The sequence below is a fragment of the Hemibagrus wyckioides genome, linkage group LG04 (genome assembly GCF_019097595.1).
Source record: "Hemibagrus wyckioides isolate EC202008001 linkage group LG04, SWU_Hwy_1.0, whole genome shotgun sequence".
Lineage (NCBI taxonomy): Eukaryota > Metazoa > Chordata > Actinopteri > Siluriformes > Bagridae > Hemibagrus > Hemibagrus wyckioides.
The window spans coordinates 2268134-2292266 of NC_080713.1; the positions used below are offsets into that span (position 1 = coordinate 2268134).

At 37.5% G+C, this 24133-nt stretch overlaps 1 long non-coding RNA gene across 1 annotated transcript; it reads right to left on the reverse strand.

Moving 5' to 3' along the window:
* Window positions 1–3451: 3451 nt before the first annotated feature.
* On the reverse strand, window positions 3452–11731 carry LOC131351737 (uncharacterized). Its single transcript, XR_009204431.1, has 3 exons — window positions 11578–11731; window positions 6298–10926; window positions 3452–4620 (listed from the first exon to the last, which is right to left on the reverse strand). It is a non-coding gene; the product is annotated as an uncharacterized LOC131351737 (long non-coding RNA).
* Window positions 11732–24133: the final 12402 nt, after the last annotated feature.

The following is a 24133-nucleotide window of genomic DNA, read 5'->3' on the forward strand; positions in this document are numbered from 1 at the left end:
GCACATTTCTCCAGACATCTGGGGACTGTTTACTACACTGACAGGAGAAAGCAGTGGACATGTTACCCCAAGACAGGGTTGGAATAATTGCCAGAGTTTTGTTATGTTAAATTCTCTAGGCTTGCGTCATAAGACATTACGGAAGATGCTATGAATGAATGAACGAATGGATGGATTTCTCAAATTAGATTTCATTCATTAGCATCTATTAAAAAGGTTACATGATTCCTCATGAGGTTGTTTCCTAAAAGTGCACACCAAAGAAGAACATTTAGAACACATGGAATGGTCCGTCTTTGTATGGACCTCAGAGTGTTTTCTAATTAGAAAGAGACCTAAAGGCAAGACATTTTTCAGTAGGACTTTTAACAACAGACGCTGTCAAAAAGAAGCTGGTGGAATTTTAGATCCCTAAAGGCCAGAAATATAAAAACCTGAAGAGATTCAAAAGAGAAGCTCAGCTCTTCTAAGTGAGAACAGATAATGCGATCAAAAATCGATCCTCCTTCCACAATCGAGCATTATAGTCTCTATGATTACGGCAGCAGCTCAGTTCCATAAAGAAAAGGTGAACGTTTGTGTATCTGTATGGAACCATCCACTTTTTAAAAAGCCCAATGAACTCTTAAAGAATCCTTTATTATTATTTATCCTTTTTATCTTTCCCTTTGTTACGAGCTTGATAACACTGACTTCAGCAAATACTGAGATCATCCAAAGCACATAATGGAATATGATCCTCATCGAAATAAAATCAAATAAGAACCTAATCACCCACAACGCCAATTTTAGCAATGAATAAATTCCCAAATGAAATCAGAGTCATCATTTAAGCTAGGCGTAACCTACTGATGGCTCTTCATTGTGTCAGTGTGTGCTTGTTAGTCCTCTCAGGCTGCCCATGCTGTGACAGCTACTGTATAAAAGGCTGAAGTAATTGAAGCGGTGTCAGAGACGGCATTGTAAATGAAGCGTCGGTCTGAGTGTGTATCGAGCGTAAAAACCAGAGAGTGTCAAATCTGTCGTGTTGCTCATCATCCCACTCCATCAGATCTGCAGTTACAACACCAAGGCTGTGAGATTCTGGCATAATGACTGCACAACTCTCCCCTCAGTCACATCACATTAGTGATTATTTATTCATTAAACATCGCTCAGAGTTCTTTTTATCCAGGTCAGGACTGTGGTGGATCTGGAGGCGTGAAGACACCCTGCATGGGACTCCAGCCAAAAACATTATGAGACACGGATACCTCATGTGTAAGCAAAAATCACATCGAATTGACCTTAAATGATTAAGTCACCACATTCGTGGAAAAATAGAACACAGCCACATGTACCACAGGAGGCCTGCAGGAGAAATACAGCCTGCTGCCTCATTCAGGAGACAAAAAAGCTACATTCTGGCCAAAGTCAGGAGGCAGAGCAGCAATATTCTATCTGGAATAAGGAGGCAGAACAAAAATGTTCTAGCCAGAGTCAGGAGGCAGATAAGCAACGTTCTGTCTGGAGTCGGGGGCAGAACAAGGATGTTCTAGCCAGAGTCAGGAGGCAGAACAGGAACTCTTAAACCAGAGTCAGGAGGCAAACCAGCAGTGTTCTAGTCAAGGTTAGTAGGCAGCAGCATTCTGGCTGGAATCAGTAGGCAAAGCTGTGACATTCTGGTCAGATAAAAGGGGCAGAACAGCAACGTTCTGGTTGGAGTCAAGCAGAAACGTTTTGGGTCGAGTCAGGAGGTGGAACATTTGGAATATTGGAATATTTGGAAAATAGCTACCTATAACTCCTCCTGTATAACACACCCTGATATACATTTGAGTTACACTGAGATGAAGGTCAGGTGTTAGATATTAAGAGGAATGGGGAGACCAATGGAATTCCATCTCCATTAAATTTCATGAGGATTTTTTAAACTGCTTAAAATTTAAACCATGTTTATTTAACTGCAAGATAAACTGCTTGATTAGGTCGAAGATCACAGTTCATTACTCAAAGGGAGATTTTTGTTGATTTAATGAGATTAGGATGATGAATATGCATCGCACATCTGTCCCTGCGGTTCAGCTAAACGCTGCTGGATGCTCGGCTTTCGTTTTGATCGTGTTTCTGGTTTTCGGTCTTCATGTGGACAGGATCGGTGCCGAGAAAGCCGAGCAGCTCACCTTGATTTGTTAAAGAATTCTTTATATTAGGAGAACAAAAAAAAATGTTTAAAATAAACAATTGTTATCTGCTTTGGATTCTATGAATAATAAGATAAAGCCATAAATTAGGGAAAGATGTTCGGCTTGGCCGGATTTGTCTCTCTGGAAGGTGAAAACAAGAAGATTAAAAGGTTTGCAAGGGGATAAAAGCTGCTTTTTAATTGGACACACTGTTTAGAAGTGAGCACATGTTTTAATTAAGACTTGGAAAAAGTTTAGCATGGTAAATATGTAAACAACCGACTTTCGCTCTGTGTTTTATTATTTTAAATGGTAATGAATAAGTTTACTTCTATTATTCAGACAGAATGCGCTCATGAAAACAGTTCATAGACAAACTGATGAGTTTATGGTTCTTCTACATCCATAAGGACATAAATCAGCTGGTATTAGCTGGTATTTCAGCAGTAAAATATCTGAAGCCATAAAGCCTGTGATAGGAAACAGCACTACTCATCACCCTGAGATCATATCCACATTTTGAAGCATGGTGGTGATGGTAGCAGCTCACTGAGAGTTAACCTTGAGTTAACCTTGTCCTCTTGTTTACTTCTTCAGATGTTTACATCTGTTGTGGTTGATACATTTTCTTTCCATTTTTAATAATGGGTTTGATGTCACTTTAATAGAGGAAGAAGTCTGATATTTGTCCAGAACTTTCAATAAAAGAGAGTCAACTTTAAATAAAAAAGTCAAGAGAGTCAAGAAGCTTTTATTGTCATTTCAACCACATATAGCTGAGGCACTACCTGGTGATACGGTGATACATGACAATGTGGGGCTACATAAAACAAGTCAAGACTTTATTAAAAAGAGTCAATTTTATATAAAAAGAATCAACTTTAAATGAAAAAGAATCAACATTAAATAAAAAGAGCCAACTTTAGTAAAAAGAGTCAATATTAAATAAAAAAAGTCAGCTATAAATAAAATGAATCAACTTTAAATTAAAAAGAATTAACATTATTGAAAAGAGTCATCTTTAAAAAAGAGTCAATTTTAGATCAAACAAATCAATTTTAATAAAAAGAGTCAACTGTAAATAAAATGAATCAAATTTAAATGAAAAAGAAGCAATGTTAAATATAAATGAATTATGAATTAACATTAAACAAAAAGAATCAACCTTAAATAAAGTGAATCACCTTTAAGTAAAATGAATTGACTTTACATACAAAGAGTCAACTTTAAATAAAAAAGAATCAACATTAATTAAAAGGGTAAACTTTAAATAAAAGCTGCCAACAACAGATTTTTGGTCTTCTTGATGTTGTTTAGTTATCATCTAACTTAAACTTGAGGAGCAGGAGAATTTATACTGAAATTACATAACACTACCTTTACAAGCAGATCAACACTGTTTAACTAATGTCCTTACTTCTGATGGCAAACTGTCTGCACCAGGAACTACTACAGGGAGGGCTTTCACAGCAGCACAGAAACAGGGGGGTCAATACTTATACAATCCTAACTTTTACTCTGTCTATATAATTTAAAGTAATTTTGCAAACTGTACTGATTTCCCAGCATGCACTTCAATACTATGCATTATTTTGTGTCGATTTATAACATACAATCCTAATGAAGTCAGTTCCAAATTGCTAAAAGGATAAAATGTGAAAATGCTGAAGAGGGAGTTAATACTTATTCCTTATGTCCGTATTTCTAATCTATATTTAGAATCATATATTATAGCTATTAGCCTGAGAATTCTGTCAGATGTGTCACCATGAAACATGGCAGCGAAGGTTCTTTTACGTAATCGATATTGTTCAGAGCTTTTAAAGAGAAAGTTCTGCAGCAGCAGCAGCAGCAGGTCGAAGCAATTAAAGTGCTCCGGCTCTGGATAATGGGATAATGGGATAATGGGATAATGGGAACGTTACAGATATCTCATTCATTCGGGAAAGACTTGAATGCGTAGGAATTTTAATAACTAATAGCATTTAGCAGATTCCTTTTATCCAGAGCCAAAGTGCTTTGTAGACTCTATATGATGTTTGGTGGATCAACCATGACATCATAATGAAACCTTGATGAAACTCCACCCCCTTTTTCTGTGGTCTTGATTTTTATTATTTATTTATTTTAGATGAATCATCTCAAATTGTTCTGGTGAGAACATGTTATGGAAGTAAACGAATCTTCTCCCTTCTTCTTCCTCACATCTTCTCCACTGCACCATCTCTCACTGCTCTGATGTGTCCTCTGATGAGGACCTTCTGAAGTTCTCATCTGGTTCTGAAGTTCTCTGTCCAGCTTTCTTGATGATGATGATGATGATGATGATGATATTCCTCAGCTTTTCAACCATTTTCATTATGCTTTGTCCTCCATGTTGTTGTTTCTTTCTCGGTTGCCACAATTCTGCTACCTGATTGTAAAGTCGAGAGGCAAAAAGCTCTTGAAGTCAGCTCTTGATGAGGAGGAAAAAAAGGAAAAAAAAGGCAGCAACAATTTTAAAAAGCAGCCTCATTCCACCCACCTCCTGCACACTTCCCTTAGGATTACACATAAAAAAAATGTAAAAGCATGCTAATGTGACGCTAAGCTGATATTAAAAGATGAACAAAGCACACACACACACACACACAGATTTACTGACTCAAACACTGACCCAATGAACCCAAAAGCATTTGTGAAAAGCTCCAAGGAGTAAAATGCTGCTTTACTGACTGAAAGCAGAGGAAGACTTGCTGGTCGTGTTGATCTGAGCATGTAGAAATATCACAAAACCTTTGTGGAAACATAAATGAAAAGAAATCGGTTCTTACTGTATTATTCCTCTATAAATACAGGTATATGATACACTATATTGCCAAAAGATTTTGGACGTTTGCCTTTACCTGCACATGAATGTAATATGGAGTCGTCCCGCCCTTTACAGCTATAACAGCTTCAACTCTTCTGGGAAGGTTTTCCACAAGGTTTAGGAGTGTGTTTATGGGAATTTTGACTATTCCATGGTTGAAGAAGGCCTGGCTCACAGTCTCCACTCTAATTCATCCCAAAGGTGTTCTATGGGGTTGAGGTCAGGACTCTGTGCAGGCCAGTCAAGTTCCTCCACACCAAACTCACTCAACCATGTCTTTATGGACCTTGCTTTGGTCAGTGGTGTGCAGTCATGTTGGAACAGGAAGGGGTCATCCCCAAACTGTTCCCACAAAGAGCATGAAATTGTCCAAAATGTCTTGGTATGAAGCTGAAGCATTAAGAGTTCCTTTCACTGGAACTAAGGGACCGAGCCCAACCCCTGAAAAACAACACCTGAATTCAATGATCTGGAGGGGTGTCCCAATACTTTTGGCACTATAGTGTAAGATGGATTTGGATTTTTCATAGGGAACCATTTAGCGAGATTCCACCGAATAAATCTGAGAACAGAGGATGTGGTATCTGAGTTCAATATAATGAAGTATAATGCTTAAGTATCTGTTTAATTGCTAATCTCATGCTACATTTGATATTTCAAAGCATTCTCATGAGTCAGTGTCTGGATGCTGGATGACCTTGAACAAAGTAAAGCACACACACACACACACACTATATATATATATATATATATATATATTGTGCTGTTCATGCTCCCAAAAGAGCTTCAGAATAGACACACACACACACACACTGGGCAAAAGAACGAGAGGCGTTTATCTAAATTTACCAAAGTGGAGCGCTAGCAGATGTTGTGTATGTGATTATGAAGGTTACATTGGGCGAGAGCAGGGAAGCGTGTCGCTCTGAAGAGGAGATCATGATGGTAAAGAATCTAATAGCCAAACAGAGGGGATGAGTTTTAGAGCATTTTATAAAATATTATTATAAAAGTCTTTGCAGTATACATACATATGGGTGCCAAATTAAAGCAAATATTTATCTCTTAAATATTTAAGCCTGAGGTGACGGTGGTGAGGAAAAAACTCCCTGAGATGATCTGGGGAAGAAACCTTGAGAGGAACCAGGCTCAGAAGGGAACCTCATCCTCATCTAGGTGACACTGGACAGTAAATAATGTAAATGTTGATAATGTCCTTTCTAGAACAGCAACCAAGAGCTCTTGAGGAACTATTAGGTCAGTGTAGTTTCTGAGACTTACCACTAATTTCTTGACCAATGCAATGCAGTTCACATCCAAGTGGTTCTATCCACAGCAGTCCCCTGGGTCAGGGGCTGTCCACACAGATCTATCCACAGCAGCAGTGACCACCACCAAGCCACAAGACTCCAACCAGGGGTAGACTGTCTGGATGGATCAGACAGGTCAGGAAAGAAGAAGTATTCACACTGGAAACACTGGGAGCACTGGGAGCTCGGGAGTGGGATGTGTAGCTCAACAGAAAAAGACAGAGAGAGAGAAAGATATTGAGTATGCTTGTGATCATGTGATGTTTAAAGAAAATGTAGATTATGAGTAAAGTGCAGGCAGGGACTCTGGCAAAACTAGTTATGACATCATAACTAAAAGGGAGAGCCGGTGACAGACATGAAGACTTCCTGGGACAAGCGAATTTAAATAGAAATTTTAATATATTTTAAAAACATACAGAGAGAAATAGAGAGTAAATACAGACGAATTGTATAAAATTAGATATGCAGAGCTTCACTGAGGATCATCTTCCCAAGCAGTGGATTTGTCGTTGTGGTTGTTTTTCTAACATGGAGATTTTTCACAGACTCGTACCCAGTGACGGTGACAAACAACGAACACGACGACAAAGAATCCGGTCATTTTTCTTAGTCGCTTGTCAACAGCTTAATGATAATTAAAAAGCGTGTAATTTAGCGTAATATGAATGAGCTTTGAACTGGATGTGAGCCAGTTTTTAATGACAGAAACCCAGCAGGTGGCTGGAAGACTTTAAATCCAGAAAAGAACAAAAATCAGGAAACGGTGAAAGACATTAGCGCTAAGTGTTTTCAGTGAATTTATTTTCTGTCTCTGCACGGTTCAAAGAGGAGCAGTCGAGAGCGGACCTGCGTGTTCCAGGCTTCACCTTTAATTAGCGCTTTTTAAAGGAAATGTGGAGGATTATAGATTTCCTTTTGTTCCTGACTGAATTGTTGCTAATGCTGTTTGGACGGTGGACTCTCGGCGCTTCGGTGCCGTCTCTGTTATCTCCTCGGCACATGCCGGATTCAACATGGTCATTCGGTGCAGCCATCAGTTTTACAGCATAATTAAGGATAAGCGGGATGGAAATAACAACACGAATGTGAAAGTGTTTTATTTAGCCTTAGTGAGAAAAATCCAACATGCTATTTATTAGCTTTTTAATTGACTGATGCTATAAGAACATCATGGGCGTAATCTAAACATACATTATTATTAATAATTATTTAATATTAATAGAAATTGTAAGGGACAGGGTGGTGTGATGAAGCTACTCCTGTTTTGTTGTTGATGATTGAGTGTCTTTGTCATGTTCCTCTCCACAGTGGAGGTTATGAAGCTTATATTAAGACCCTGTATTAAGGACATTGTTCATATCACACTCTCCGCTGTCACCCAAATGAGGACGGGTTCCCTTTTGAGTCTGGTTCCTCTCAAGGTTTCTTCCTCATACCATCAAAGGTAGTTTTTCCTTGCCCCAGTCGCCACAGTCGCCTCAGGCTTGCTCATTTAGGGTAACATCTAGAACTGTTTGTATGTTTGTTGTTTCTTATGTAAAGCTGCTTTGAGACAATGCTCTTTGTTAAAAGCGCTATACAAGTAAAATTGAATTGAATTGAATTGAATATGAAAGTAGACACTCAGGACTTTAAGAAGTTGTAGTGTTTTAGAAGGATTTCTGTTTTTAGTCTACTAGGGGTGATATATTAATAGAAAAGTTCCAAAAAAACAAGAAAATTTTCCACACAAATGTTTGTATCTTCAAAGTAAATGTTGATATCAAACCCATTTCTGCTCTCTGAGATGTTCTCAGAATGCTTGCTCATCTAAAAAGCAGCTCAGATAAGTGTAAGTGTAAGGTTCTCCAACAGAGGGAAAAACACACTTCTAAAACACACTGAAAGCCGACAGACTCGTTTTAGATCAGACTCACAGACACAACATCATTCATTTATTTATATATATATATATATATATATATATATTATACACCGGTCAGCTATAACATTATGACCAGTGCCAGGTGAAGTGAATAAGACTGAGTATCTCCTCATCATGGCACCTGTTAGTGGGTGGGATATATCAGGCAGCAAGTGAACATTTTGTCCTCAAAGTTGATGTTAGCAGCAGGAAAAATGGACAAGTGTAAGGATTTGAGCGAGTTTGATGAAGGGCCAAATTGTGATGGCTAGACCACTGGATCAGAGCATCTCCAAAACTGCAGCTCTTGTGGGGTGTTCCCGGTCTGCAGTGGTCAGTATCTATCAAAAGTGGTCCAAGGAAGGAACAGTTGTGAACCAGTGACAGGGTCATGGGCGGTCAAGGCTCATTGATGCACGTGGGGAGAGAAGGCTGGCCCGTGTGATCCGATCCAACAGACGAGCTACTGTTGATCAAACTGCTGAAGAAGTTAATGCTGGTTCTGATAGAAAGGGGTCTTAACACACAGTGCATCACAGTTTGTTGTGTATGGGGCCGCATAGCTGCAGAGTCAGGCTGCCCATGCTGACCCCTGTGCACACTTTCAGAGATCTACTGGAGTCCATGCTTCATAGGGTCAGGGCTGTTTTGGCAGCAAAAGGGGAACCAACACAATATTAGGCAGGTGGTCATAATGTTACAGCTGATCAGTGTATAGCTATGTATATATATGTATATATATATTACATAAATGAACAAATCTCTTCATCATTTTCAAAAAGACTCTCCTACCTTCAGTCCGACATCTTCGCGTTTCTGTAAATTCATCTATTCAATAAGTCAAACAAACGGATGTGGCAGCGTCTCGGTGGTGTAATTGTGTAACGTGGTCTGTGGTGTGATAAGCTAATGATGTGTAGTGCAAAGTGTCATTAAGGCAATAAATCCTGCTGATGCTGGTCATTAGGCGTAATAGCTGAGCTTCGGAGAACGACGCTTTTTTAGCTCGTCAGTTTATTTACGTCTGTTTGGTGTTTGTGATGTGCTTCATCTCCATGAGAAGATGTTATGGTGTGGATCCTGCATCTTCAGGCCTGCTGTGAAAACCGAGCATTGTCATTAAAAAATAACTTTTAATGTATAATGACATACTTTAACACCATGACTTCTGCATTGAAAAGGTAGATTGTAAAGTGTTGTTTATCTGGAATTTATAGTCACCCTTGGATCTTCTGACCTCACAAATCACTGGGCTTCTAGAGAGGAATGGTCAAAAATTCCCATAAACACACTCCTAAACCTTGTGGAAAGCCTTCCCAGAAGAGTTGAAGCTGTTATAGCTGTAAAGGGCGGGACAACTCCATATTACATTCATGTGCATGGAAAGGCAGACGTCCCAAAACTTTTGGCAATATAGTGTACATTTTTCTGCATTACAAAGCAATAGCAGCTCATTTTCTGTCTCTAGCATTTTTCCACATTTCTTCTCAAAGGCAGTTTTCAGGAAGTACAAACACGTCCTCTCGACCGTGTAGAGCTGTCAGAATCTCTCCGCTCTCCCAATAACAACAGCGTGATGATGTCCTGATGTCCTGAAATGAGCAGAATGAGCATATTCAGCCCTGTCGTGTTTGCTTCTGCTTTGACGTCCTTATTAAATCTGAAGCGTCTCTGAATCTCGGTGCACCCAAAGCAGTGTTAAAGCTCGGCGGCGTACGCTTCTGCGCCAGGAGTTATTATAGATCATGCTAAATTATACGCTTACGTTCTGTTCCAGTCACTTAGACAGAACTCTGGAGCATTATTCTTACTGTTATTATAATAACCACTTGTTTTGTATCATGACTACGTTGTTTTTTCTTTCGTACATCATTCTATTATTATGGAACTTTTAATAAAATATCAAAATACCTCTGACCTTCGAGTCTGCTGTCTTGTTTACCAGTAATGCAATTTTTGCCAGTGTACGATTAGTTGTCTTCTTGATTGCATCCTAGACACCGAGGTGTTTACAGAACATCACTTTTCTTATCCTGAACCTGAAAAGAAACACCTTTCACTTGACCTCCTCGTTGTTCTGCCTGACGTTGTGAAGCTTCTCATTTACTCTCTAGATAAAAGCGACACATTTTTATTTTTTCTACGTTGTCTCATTCACTTTCTCTGTGAAAAAATGAATTATGTGCTTCATCTAATAAATGAAATGGACTGTAAAGTGGCTGTGAGATTCAGATGTGAACCTATCTGAGTGTGTTGTAGTGAGAGCTGGAAACCTGAGCAGGAGGAGGAGCTCTTCATCTCAACAACCTCCTGCTCCAGTCAGAGAAAATACTGAATAATGAAGCTTCATGTGCTGCTGTTACAAATCTTCTCTTCTCTTCTCTTCTCTTCTCTTCTCTTCTCTTCTCTTCTCTTCTCTTCTCTTCTCTAGATGTTGGAGTGTATCTGTGGGGATTAGTGATCATTCAGCTACAGGATCATTGGTGAGATCAGACTCTGATGTTGGGATGTTGATCAGACTCCAGTTCCAGTTCATCCCAAAGGTGTTCAGTGGGGTTGAGTCAGAGTCAGGGCTCAGTGCAGGACACTCCAGATCTTCCACTTTCTCCAACCTGAACCTCCACACCATGTCTTCATGGAGCTCAGGGGCTTTGTTTACAGGAGCATCATCATGCTGGAACAGGGTTCGGGAATCTAAGGGAAGGACAGTGAAGGAAAATGCTGTACAAATGTGTGTATGGAACATAGAAGTGACAAATTTCCTCCCAGATTCTGCAGATCATGTTACAGACACTGAAATGGAAATATATGTGAGTATTATTCATCATCAGTAAGTAATTTATCCCGATCAGGGTCAAAGAGGTGGTGGAGGACACTGGGAGTGGGTGGGATTCCAGTCCATCACACACACACACACACACACACTCACACACACACACACACACTCACCCACACACACACACACCAACACACACACACACTCACACACACACACACACACTCACACACACACACACCCACCCACACACACACACACACCTCAGGGTGTTTTAGCATAGCATCCACCTACAGGCATATCTCTTGAAGGTGGGAGGAATATTTATAACAGGAATTCTACTCAATCTTTTGATCTAGCTTTCCAAAGGAACATCTTAAACTCGGAACAAATGCTTCAAGTCACCTAAAATGATCCAAATTCTAAAATGCTATAAGTTATAAGAAGTCATTCCAAAGCAAAGTAGTGTCTAATTCATAATTCTAATAATAAAATAAAGCATTTAATACAATTTGAGTTCTTCTAGTGAGATATTGCAGGTGTTAACAGAATAACTGGCGTTCCCCGACCTCTTAAACCGCCTTCATCCCGCCTGATCATGTCCAGTCGATTATGAAGCAGGACACATCGTCCGATCCAGATGTCCAGGATCGTGCCTCGCCATCACACGGAGACGTTTCCTTGGTGAGAACTCTCAATACGCGAACATATCTACACTAGAGCACAATGTGGGAAAGCAAAGCAGAGCGAGAGATGGGAGGCACTGGGAGGAAATTATCCACATTAGCCAACACCGATTCAATCATTGCTCTCGCTAGCGGGTAGAGTCGATGTGAAGAAAAGCCTCAAAGGCATTAAAAAAAAAATCTCATGAATAATGCATGTCATGGCCCGGCTGGGTTTGATGGCTTCTTATTGTGTGCTGGAGCGGTCAGCAGGAGCAAGCTGAAAAATCTTAAGGGCTTCTCATTCTTATCTCCACTCAACTTTATTTAATTCTGTGCTGCCCATTAAGACTCTGAATGGGTGGTAATTTTTGGAGGACAATAGCTTCGGGAATGTTAAGACTCTCTCTGTTTATTAAATGCCAGAGGCTGTGAAGGAAATATAAGAATTATAAAGTCTAATGATGAGCTGGAGCCATCTTTTTTTCCCCCAGTGGCTCTGTTATTATTATTATTATTATTATTATTATTATTATTATTATTATTATTATTATTATTATTTTTATTATTTAGCAGATTTTCTCTAGATTCCTCAGATTTACACTCAAGATTTCTCTCAGATTCCACTGAAAGACACCAACACACTTAATTCACATTAAAACTTATATTCCTTCCTTTACTCATCTTCATTAAGCATGTACACTATATTGCCAAAAGTTTTGGGACGTCTGCCTTTACACGCACATGAATGTAATATGGAGTTGCCCCGCCCTTTACAGCTGTAACAGCTTCAACTCTTCTGGGAAGGCTTTCCACAAGGTTTAGGAGTGTGTTTATGGGAATTTTTCACCATTCCTCTAGAAGTGCATTTGTGAGGTCAGACACTGATGTTGGACGAGAAGGTCTGACTCACAGTCTCCACTCTAATTCATCCCAAAGGTGTTCTATGGGGTTGAGGTCAGGACACTGTGCAGGACAGTCAAGTTCCTCCACACCAAACTCACTCATCCATGTCTTTATGGACCTTGCTTTGGTCAGTGGTGTGCAGTCATGTTGGAACAGGAAGGGGTCATCCCCAAACTGTTCCCACAAAGAGCATGAAATTGTCCAAAATGTCTTGGTATGAAGCTGAAGCATTAAGAGTTCCTTTCACTGGAACTAAGGGGCCGAGCCCAACCCCTGAAAAACAAAACACCTGAACTCAACGATTTGGAGAGGTGTCCCAAAACTTTTGGTAATATAGTGTATGTTATTTAGTTCTGCACTCTGATTGGTCAGAAGGTGTCCATTAACTAATGCAGTCGTTCTGATATGATATTGTTGCTAAAGCAACAGCTTTCTTTCTTTCTTTCTTTCTTTCTTTCTTTCTTTCTTTTTTTAGATTTCTTTAAGCAGATTTCTGTATGGAAGGAGTCTCCAGTATCAGCGCTTTGTAACAGTCGGCTGTGACTTCATGTTTTCTGTATCTTCAGGACAGAGGTTTGTGGTTTCTATTGTAACATGACAAGCTTTTTTTAATAGAGGAATAAAGAAAAACAATTATATAGACCAGCTGTTTTGGGAAAATAATCAACTTTGGTGTGGCTTCATCATAATCATTTCATTTCATTTCATTTCATTTCATTTCATTTATTTATTTATTTATTTATTTATTTATTTATTTATTTATTTACAAATTAATTAATTAATTAATTAATTAATTAATTAATTAATTTTCCTATTTAAATTATTTTATTTATTTATTTATTTATTTATTTATTTATTCATTTATTTATTCATTTATTTTTGCAGGAAGGCCAACCGAAACATTCTGTTTCTATCTGCAGAAATATTTATTCTCTACCACAACACACACATCCGCACATTACATGCAATTCATCACGGTTTACGTTCACCCCGACAGCCAGCAGCTTTTACGCCGCTTTATGAGATTTATTGCTCGGGAAATGCGTGTCATAAATTGCGTGGTTAAGTAACAAATGAGCTTCTAAGGGAAACAAATTGGCTCCTTCACCTCAGAGACACCCACTTTCTGTTGTTTTTCAGTTTAGGATTGGAAACATTCCGCTCAGACACAACTTTCTGTTCAATTCTGGAGGGTTTTTTATTAATGTCTACACAAATGGTATCTTCATCAATGTTTTAAATAACTCTGATTGGATAATTGAATTTGGAGCTCAAACCTAATTTTCAGATCATTTTACATTTATGTATGTAAATATATCTTTTACTAAAAAAAATCTTTTGGCCAAAAACTGAGGTATATGTGGTATGAAACACTTCAGGGCATAATAATAATAAAGGACTGGATGATGTAATTAAGCCGAGTTTCCACCCTGAGGATTATTCCACTGCCAAAAAGTTTTATTTATAACAGAACAACACTTTTATTTTTTTTAAATCAATTTTTAGTTAAATTAAATGTTGTGGAGAAAGTTAATTCTTGTTCTTCTTTTCTCTGAACAATGCAGCAGATACAAACACTCGTTCCTTCACCATCTGATCTTTTGTCTTTTTAAAATTTTTTAAGACAAAAAGAAGTTTGGAAAAACAAAACGTAAACTCATTTGTCCTGAAGTCTCACTGGATTGAAAGTGCGTGTTTAACTTTAAAAATAAAAATAAAAAATAAAATTATTTTAAAAAAAAGCCTATAAGGATGTAGTAGCAAATTTCTAATTTCTTTCTTTCTTTTTTTTTTTTTTTTAAATATACACCAATCAGGTATAATATTATGATTATATAATATTGTGTTGGTGCTGCCGAAACAGCCCTGACTCGTCCTGCACTGTGTATTCTGACCCTTTTCTATCAGAACCAGCATTAACTTCTTCAGCATTTTGAGCAACAGTAGCTCGTCTGTTGGATCGGCTCACACGGGCCAGCCTTCACTCCCCACGTGCATCAATGAGCCTTGACCGCCCATGACCCTGTCGACCCAAAACTCAAACAAGACTAAAACAGAACACTGGCCGAATAAAACGTGAGTAACAAAACGTAATGACAACCACGGCAACCTGGAAACGTAACAACGACTGAACAACAACAATGACTGACAAAGACAGATGCAAAAGGGCTATTAAAGTGGAACTATAGGAAGGGCGTGGCACACGTGGGGAATACACAAACAAATAGAAGGCTATGATGAATCTCCTGCCAGTGCTCCCTCTAGTGGTCTGGTAGGGAACTGTCCCAGTAGCTCCTGTTATCACTTTTATTCCAGTAGCTATAAACGCCCCATCCCTCACCAGCCTCCCATTATTTTCTCTTTTCCTTTTTTTTTGTTTAAAGACAACATCTCATCAAAGAACAGATGAGGAAGAGTCCATCTTTCCAGTTACACCATTATCTCTGACTGACCCAAAAGCTTCCTTACAGAAAACATCACCATATCAGTGACTCCACCTGGTTTTGTGGTCTTCTATACATCCCTGTGAATGAGCTGTTACCATAGAAACGAAGAGAATCTAATGATCTCCTGTTAGAGAAAACTAATCCGCAGCAATTAAACCCGAGATTTGAGATACTTTGAGGCAGGTATCTCAGAGGTAAAGGATTGCGAATGTCCTCCTCTGTAAATGTGAAGTCGGACAACCGAAAGCTTTTTTTTTCATGGACAGCAGTTTACGGCTCAGCGGTGCCCCTGTAAATACCACTCCTCTGGGCATGGGGCTGTCATAAAAACGTTACTAATTGTGCCATTTACAGCAGGTGGCACGGCTGTCACCCCGAGCATCGTCTTCCTGGAAGAGCTGGAGTTCCTCTCCGAGCTTCAGCATCAGGCTGTATGTTTAAATCCTTCTCCACATCTCCCCGCTGTTCCTCGATGCCTCAGCAGATGAAACCGTATGTTTGCTTCCGTCTCTAACTTTAGGGATGAGGAGGAGTTGATGGGACTCAGCGAGGGGCAGGACAGGATGCTGTCAGACGCAATGAAGCAAGACGCTTTATTTATTTTTTTATTTCCTGTCAACTGGAACCCAGGGCTTTCAGCAAGAGCAGCAACATATCGAGCTCAACACTTAATGAGCTTTTCTGTTTGTCTTTTTTATCTATAAACACTACAAGTACAAGAATATGGAACAAACAAAGATCCAGTGTGCATCGAGGAAACGATAAAATAAAGACATCTCCATCAAAAAAGAGAATTAGAAGCATTACAAAAATCACATACGCCCCTCCCCCTCACCACCCACACACATTATGATAACCTCATAGGTTATGTCATAACCTCGACTTAATTTCTTATAGCTTTACTTCAATTGTGTACAAGCAAATATGATATTAAAAATAAATAAATAATTGAAATGCGCTAGATCTATTAGCTGCTGATTAAGGAGTCTGGAAGCCATTTTGTTTAATTAAACCAGGATTAATGTGTTGAATATAACTAGCTCAATTCACACTGTTATATTGTTGATAAACTGAACTCCTGTTAGATTTTATACTTTATACACAGGAACCTTGGCATACGTATTTAATACATCCTGGAGGTGAGTTCTTAAGGTGTAAATCTGTATTGTGAAATGAATTTTCCCATCAGAAATAATAATGTAAATGCAAATAATCCGTTCCAGCCGCCCAAAAATATGACCAATCCGAAGCGTATGTAAACTGTATGGCTGCTTACAAAGAACTGACCCAAGCCAAGCATTCCATGTCCAGGCTCCTCACAGGAAGTGGTGCCACCAAGCTTGGGCTAAAAATAGAACAGACCACCCACATCACCAATCTGTCAACAAAACAACACCCGCAAAATCACCTAGCTTTTGAAGGTAACATTGGTATCGTGGGTTGACTCTTTCCTAACAGCTTTCAATGACTGACTGGCTTCGCTTGGCTTTCCACTGACGCTAACAAGCTCCCGGACGTACGGGTAACTTCACGTTCGGTTCGGTCTGGTTCTGTTTGTTCGTAAGCTGAAAGTGCTTTGTATTCTGATTTTTTTGAGGCTGGTGATGGAAGGAGCATTTATAGCTGCTGTAATGAGAGAGATAACAGGAACTGTTAGAGGTTTCAAAATATTTATTGTAACTAAAAATAGATGAATAATTTTTAAGCATTTTTTCTGGAGTTTCACGATGGATTATTTGATATTTGTCCTGTATAATAAAACATCACAAAGAGTTTTATGGAAAGTTTATAGTTATATAAGCTTCAGTTGTGTAGGTTAATTATGTTGTTCTAGAACTTTCTATTTTGATTTTTTTTTTGTCACAATATTCTCAGTTGTTATTAATTCCTTTATAAGCCAATCCAATGGATTGAAAAAAAGCAGAAGAAACTAAAAACATGCTTTTGACAGAAATAACAGATACCTAAAATAATTTAAAAGATACTTTTCTTCTTTGAAAATTAAAAATTGATGTAAAGCTTTTTTTGAATTATTTATTTATTTATTTATTTATTTATTTATTGAAACCTGAAGTCAATAATAAGGTGAAGGTCAGACTGAACACCTAAGGGCTTTTAGCTAGCTTTATTTCAACTTATTGTAAAGTTCTGGATCCTGAACTCAAGTTTTCAAAAACAAAACTTAAACGAATCTGTTTTCTTGAGTCCTTTCCAGTTTACACACGCTTTTAAAGCAGCATGTGATCTTCTCTTTCTAACTTTAATCATCTTTAATGTCTTACTGTGTGTTTAATGATTCTAAAGAATATTCGGAAATAATTAGAGAGGAGGATGAAAATGGCGAAGCAAAAGGATTTTCTTCACAGATTGTTAGAGATTTGGAGTAAAAGATGGCTAAATATATTTTAATAAACATTTATAATACTGTTACATAAAACAAAATAAAAAAGACGGTTAATTGGATTATTTAATACACAAGAAAACATAATGAGTAGTGAAATTAGGAAGTTATGATTTTTTTTTTCTTTCAAAATGATACTTTTATAAATAATAATAATAATAATAATAATAATAATAATAAAATATAATATAATATAAAATAATAAATAATAAAATATAAAATAATAAAATAATAATAATAATAATAATAATAATAATAATAATAATAATAATAATAATAATAATAATAATAATAATTATTATTATTATTATTATTATTATTATTATTATTATTATACAAACAGTAATGGATCAGGAGTAATGAGTTCAAACTGAAGCTGATTCCCAGCCATTAAAATCCTCTCTTGTTATTTGTGATGTAAATATATTTCATTGTGAATATGGACTCTAACATGTTTACTGCCTCAAATATAAATTAACTGCAAAGTTTTTTTTTATTTATAATCATCATCAGAATAAATTTAAGAGGAATTACAACGGCCTCGTCTTTTTACACCCGGCTCCTTGTGTTTGTTTAACAGATTTATTGCATACGATGATGGAGGATCTACATTCCAGGCTGTTAATTAGCAAAGGTACAAAACTGTGACAAGAAGAGCAGAACAAACCAGAGACAAGTGGAGGAGAGGAGAGGAGGAGAGATGAGGACAGGAGAGGGGGATAGAGGAGAGGAGTGATGAGGAGAGGAGAGGGGGATAGAGGAGAGGAGAGGAGGAGAAAGGAGAGAATAGGAGAGGAGAGGAGAGGAGTGATTAGGAGAGGAGTGATGAGGAGAGGAGAGATGAGGAAAGGATAGGAGAGAAGAGATGAGGAGAGGAGGATAGAGGAGAGGAAAGGAAAGGAAAGGAGAGGAGAGGAGAGGAGAGGAGAGGAGAGGAGAGGAGAGGAGAGAAGGGGAGAGGAGGGGAGGGGAGGGGAGGGGAGGGGAGGGGAGGGGAGGGGAGGGGAGGGAAGGGAAGGGAAGGGGAGAGGAGAGGAGAGGAGAGGAGAGGAGGAGGAGAGAGAGAGAGAGAGAGAGAGAGAGAGAGAGAGAGAAAGAGAAGGAGAAGGTCTACTCATTAACATTAGAAATAGGATTAGAAGATTAATCCCGTTCCCATGTGGAGCTCCTCACTCGGTTATTCCCACTGTTCTTCTTTCATTCAGTAATTAGCGAGGGGAGTGATTACACACCTCTCATCACACTTCAGTGCTCACACTCCCAACACACTCACTCACTCATGCTGACTCACGGACGTGTTAAACACGTGATCAGACCGGTGAAGCCAAGGTCCATTAAAAACTCGAGATCTCACATACAGAGGCTCAGAGACACGGTTTCTCAGCAACGCCACTCTGAACACCATTACTCACACTCAAGAGGACCGTCTATTCGACCAAATTCAAAAAGAGCTGGAATAAAATTAAACAGAAGAAAAATATATAAATAAATCTATTTAAAAAAATCGTCAAAATCTTCATATCATCTGCTGCAATTAAAATAAGTATTTATAAATGTGTATTTAAGTTATCAGTTACCAAACTCAATTTTAGTTTCAACCTTTTTTTCTCGATTTTCAACGTTTTTTTACTCAATAAATTTTCAACTCATTAAAGCCATTTCTGCATCTTGAGATATATATTTTTTTGTTTTTATTCATTTATTTTTTTTGTATGTATTTAAATTAATAGTACTAAATTTTTGATTAAATGGTGAAAAAATTATCTGTTGATTCAAAAAATTAGCTGTTGACATGGAAATATTGCTGGTCATTACAGTGGACATGCCCAGAAATACTGGCACCCTCTAAATATTACACATAATGTTTTTTTTGTTGTTTAGCGATCATTTAGTCCCCAACAAATTTACAAGAAATTTCATTTTTTACATTTAATTATTAATAATTAATACTTATTTTATTTTATTTTATTTTCACATGCATATGTTGATGAATTCCACCCAGTCACAGAACAGCTGATTCACATTTAACCCGCAAACTCCATCAAATCTCCACAGAGACTGAATAAAACCCCAAAATTCGGACTAATCAGTGACAAAGCACATCCGAAACACGGCATGCGCTAAATATTGCTGTAATGCAGCTCAGCCACTGCATTGCACCAGGAGACACATGCTAACTCCTCCTCCTTTTCCTTTTATTTGGATATTCTTATCTGAGTTATTTATTTATATTTTATTTTGGTTTGAAATTGCTTTTGTCAAATGATTAATAAATGTTTTCTAAATAAATAAATAAATAAATAAATAAATGTTTGTGAAAGTCTCCTTCTATCTATCTATCTATCTATCTATCTATCTATCTATCTATCTATCTATCTATCTATCTATCTATCTATCTATCTATCTGTCTATCTATCTATCTATATAAATTTGCACAAACTCTAGAGAGAAATGTTGTATATGAACATTCATTTTTCATTTTATTTTATTTTATTATTTATTTATTTGTTTGTTTGCTTATTTGCTTACTTATTTAATTTAATTTTTATTTAAGTTATTTATTTAGATTTTTTTTTGGGGGGGGTGTTGCTTCTTTTCAGTGATTAACATAAAGAAAAGATTTCTAATATATGAGAGTCTCCTTAAATGTAAATTTGCACAACTCTAGAGAGAAATGTAGCAGATAAAGTTGATTTAAATCCAAACGATTCAAGAAAATTCCCACTTTCATTTAAAAAATTAGCAATAATACACATTAATACACAATTGGAATTAAAGTCCTTCATCACGAAAGCTCTCTGCTCCGTCCATCTCTCTTTCCTCCCCTTCCAACTCTCTCTCTCTCTCTCTCTCTATTTGAGATTTCTCCACAGCCTCATGTCATCCAGCCACATGCCCCAGGAGAGCATCTTCCAGCGTCATCTATTCTACTTCAATTTGGAGAGAAGCGTGTGCTGATCAGCGTAATTGAAGCCTGTGATTGCAATCTCATTACTGCAGAAGACTAGGAAGAGGAAGAAGGAGAAAGAAGGTTGATGTCTACATTTAGACTGTGTGTGTCTGTGAAAATTAAATTAACCGTCAGTCCTTCTGTCTGTCCTGAAGATCGAATGTGTTACACAGACTGGTCAGGTAGGTCAGGGATACAAAACTGCACAACAGCAGAAATGCCAAGTGCAGCCTCAGAGTAATATCAAATTCTAGATCAAAAAATTAAAAGATTAAAAATTAAAATTACAAAATTAATAATTTAAATTAAAAATTAAAATTAAAAGTAAAATAATAATAATAATAATAATAATAATAATAATAATAATAATAGTTACATCTGAAGTCTGAATACAGATGTTTTCTGAATACTCCAGATGTACAGAATTAGCACAGAAAGTGTATTATTATCAGCTGGGTTGAAAACTCACATCAGATTGGCTACAGAGAACATCGGATTTTCGAACCGGACCCGGAGTGACCGTTTTTCGTTTTCTGTTTATTATGATGAAAATGTGTGTTACATAATTAAAAAAAATAAAAAGTACTAAAAATGAAAAAGTAATAGTGTAGTAATAGTACAGAATGTACAAACATTACAGAACAGACACAGAGTTATTTATTTATATTTTTTGTTTATCTTTCTATTGTTTTTTTTTTTTGCGAACAAAATACAAGCCTAATTCTCACCACTGTGACCCTGATCAGGCAGTTAAACCGGTCAAGCTGGTGTCTGGTCCTATGACTGACCTTTAGCTAGATCGTTCAAATATATTAGTTAGACAGAATAAATTAAAATAAACAAATAAACAAATTTGGAGTTAAGCTTTATTCGTACATCGCTTGGTTCTGCCCCAGTATTTGTAAGCGCTCGGTTCTGTCTGGTCTGCACAGGGCCGATATTTTTGCGAATGAAGAAAAAAGCTCAGTTGTTTTGGCCTCTAAGGTCCTAATGGCGCTGAAACCTTTTGAAACTCGTGTTTTGGTGAAAAGGGCTAGCTTTAATCTTTGGGGTAAAGAGTTTCCATGAGTAACTTGTATGTCTACAAATTAAACTGGTCACAGATCAAAGAACTTCTATCTATTTTTTTTTCCCAGGATGCAGCACAGCACTGGAGGATATTCCCCTTACACTTCTGCAGCGATATTCAGCATCTCTGCTTGGCTGATCCCGGGAATGTTGCTGTGTTGAAAGACAAAATGGAAGCAGACAGGCTTTCACTCATGATGCCCACGCAATCTTCCCAACAGGCTACAGATTCGACTGCCAAGACACGGCATCCTGAGTGATGACCGTCTCCACGAGTGCTTCGGTTTGGAGGATACTCAGACTCAGAGGATTTTCTGGACGTTTATTAGCTTGTCATAACCAATGTTCTGTGTGTAAAGTGAACTTCCTGGATGAAGTCCATGTGAGAGATGTGCCAGATGAAATTAGTAGTCAGATGTCAGGCAGTGTATAGTGCTGAGAGACTCTTCCAGCACATCTGGTTGTTACGCTGCTGGAAATGAATCAGTAGCCTACTGGTGTATATAGTGTGCGGTGAGTACATGGTGGTTCCTGGTGCCCACTGGTCAACACTCATTTGAAGTAAAGTGAGCTAAATCCCACAAACCACAAATAACAGATCCATAGATAGCGCTCTTAAAAAAGAAACCTGAGGTTTTGTATTTGACCAAGAGAACCTTGTGCCAAAAACATCGTTCTATGTGGACCCCTTGAGGAGCAATGAAGCTTTAATTGAAAGAGTTTTGAACTGACGTGTTTATGAATTTTAGAAATAATTAAATTGGAATTCAAAAAGATGAATTCAGTAGTAGGGAGGAGTTTCACTGCTGATACTGCAGACAAATCTCTAATTGCTGTTTATGTTTAAATAAATTTATACTGTTTTTGAATTGACTATATTTTCTGGACTAGGTTTGGTCAATCAATAATAATAATAATTCATGAATTATAATGAATAGAACCATCTGTCATGGATTCAGAGAACATCACTGGTCTTCTTTTCGATAAAGTCTTCAAAATGGTTCTACGTAAATGAATCCTTTTGGTGTTCCGTTCATGAAGCAAGCGATTTTAGATGGTTCCTCCGAGCCATTTCTTTTAAGATCTTTCTGAAGGAGCTGATTTTCAGTTTGATCTTCCAGAAGAGATCCCAGACCCTTTCCAAGCTCATATCATTCATCTTACAGCTGATGTACAGTACCAACATACACGACTGAGTGTCCTGAGAGCAGAAGGAGTCACTGATGATCTCCTGCTAAATCCAGAAGCATTTCCATTTCTCTTCATGCCTCTGTATCTGATTCCTGAGTAGTCTGGATTCCTAATCAGAGTTTATTCCTACATCGGACCTAGTGTTCCTGCATTAGACCCCAAATCCCCAAACCATGAATGGGAGAGTTAACAAGAACACTCAAAATGTTTGACACGCCCCCTAGATTTGGTGCCCAGTGGGGTAACTGAACAGTGGAAACATCATGAGAGTAATCCTCTTCCCTCACGAGTATTTCACTGCTGATGAAGCTAAATAAGCTGGACACCAAATGTAGGGGGCGTGTCCCTCTGTATAGTCACCTGACACCACTGAATGAATCTACAGTCTGTGCTGGAAAGAAATCAGCTCCAGCATCATCACATCTTGCTTCTTCACAGCATTCTGTTTCTTATTTATTTATTTCCACAAAACAGAAAAGTATTTCACTTTTGGACAGCACAGATAAATAAAAATCGAATGCGGTTTCTTGAAATAGAAAGAAATGTTGCAAGTGAAAAGTGGACAAGAAGTAAACTTTCGCTCTGAAACTTTCTTCCACACAAACTCATGGCTGAAGGTGAATTCGACGACCTTCACTTCTTTTCCTGGAGCAACGATGACGTGAAAGCCTCATGAAATTTATATAAACATTATAAATATTTAAATGTTTGCTTAACGCACAGGTCAGAGATGGAAAAGGCAAGATGGAGGAAGACAAGTGAAAGGCAAGGCTAGGTTGTGCTGAGATATTTTTAACATGACCGACACGGCCTCCTGACTACAAATCTCTTCAAATTCACTCAAGACTTCTGTTTGTGATCCCTGAAAGAAAAGTCGAGCGAACTCGTGCTTTTATTTCTTCTTCACATGTAGGGCATGTGTTTATTTTTAGCACACAATCACTCATTCCATGACTTGAATTAGCATTTTAAAGAGAAATGTTCTTTTTTTTCCCCACACATTTTTCATGTATGCCGAGAATAGCCGAAACAGATTTCTACACAAGCACACACTTTCTATTCATCATTATTATTATTATTATTATTATTATTATTATTATTATTATTATTATTATTATTATTATTATTATTATTATTATTATTATTATTATTATTATTTATTTATTTATTTATTTATTTATTTATTTATTTATTTATTTATTTATTTATTTTTTTAGACATTAATTTTCTAGCTTAATTTATTTTTGATGTCAGGCTCAAACCCCCACCTGAACTACTTACTCCTGAATTTTGAGTCATTTTCAATTTCTAATGTAATTCAGTTATATTTTATTATAAGTATAGTATAATATTGGAAGCTCGGCTTTTTAAGGTGAAGATGTTCATTGTGAAACAAATTTTCCAATCGGAATTCCAGCCGCCCAAAAATATGACCAATATTCACAATATGAAGCGTATGTAAACTGTATGGATGCTTACAAAGAACTGACCCAAGCC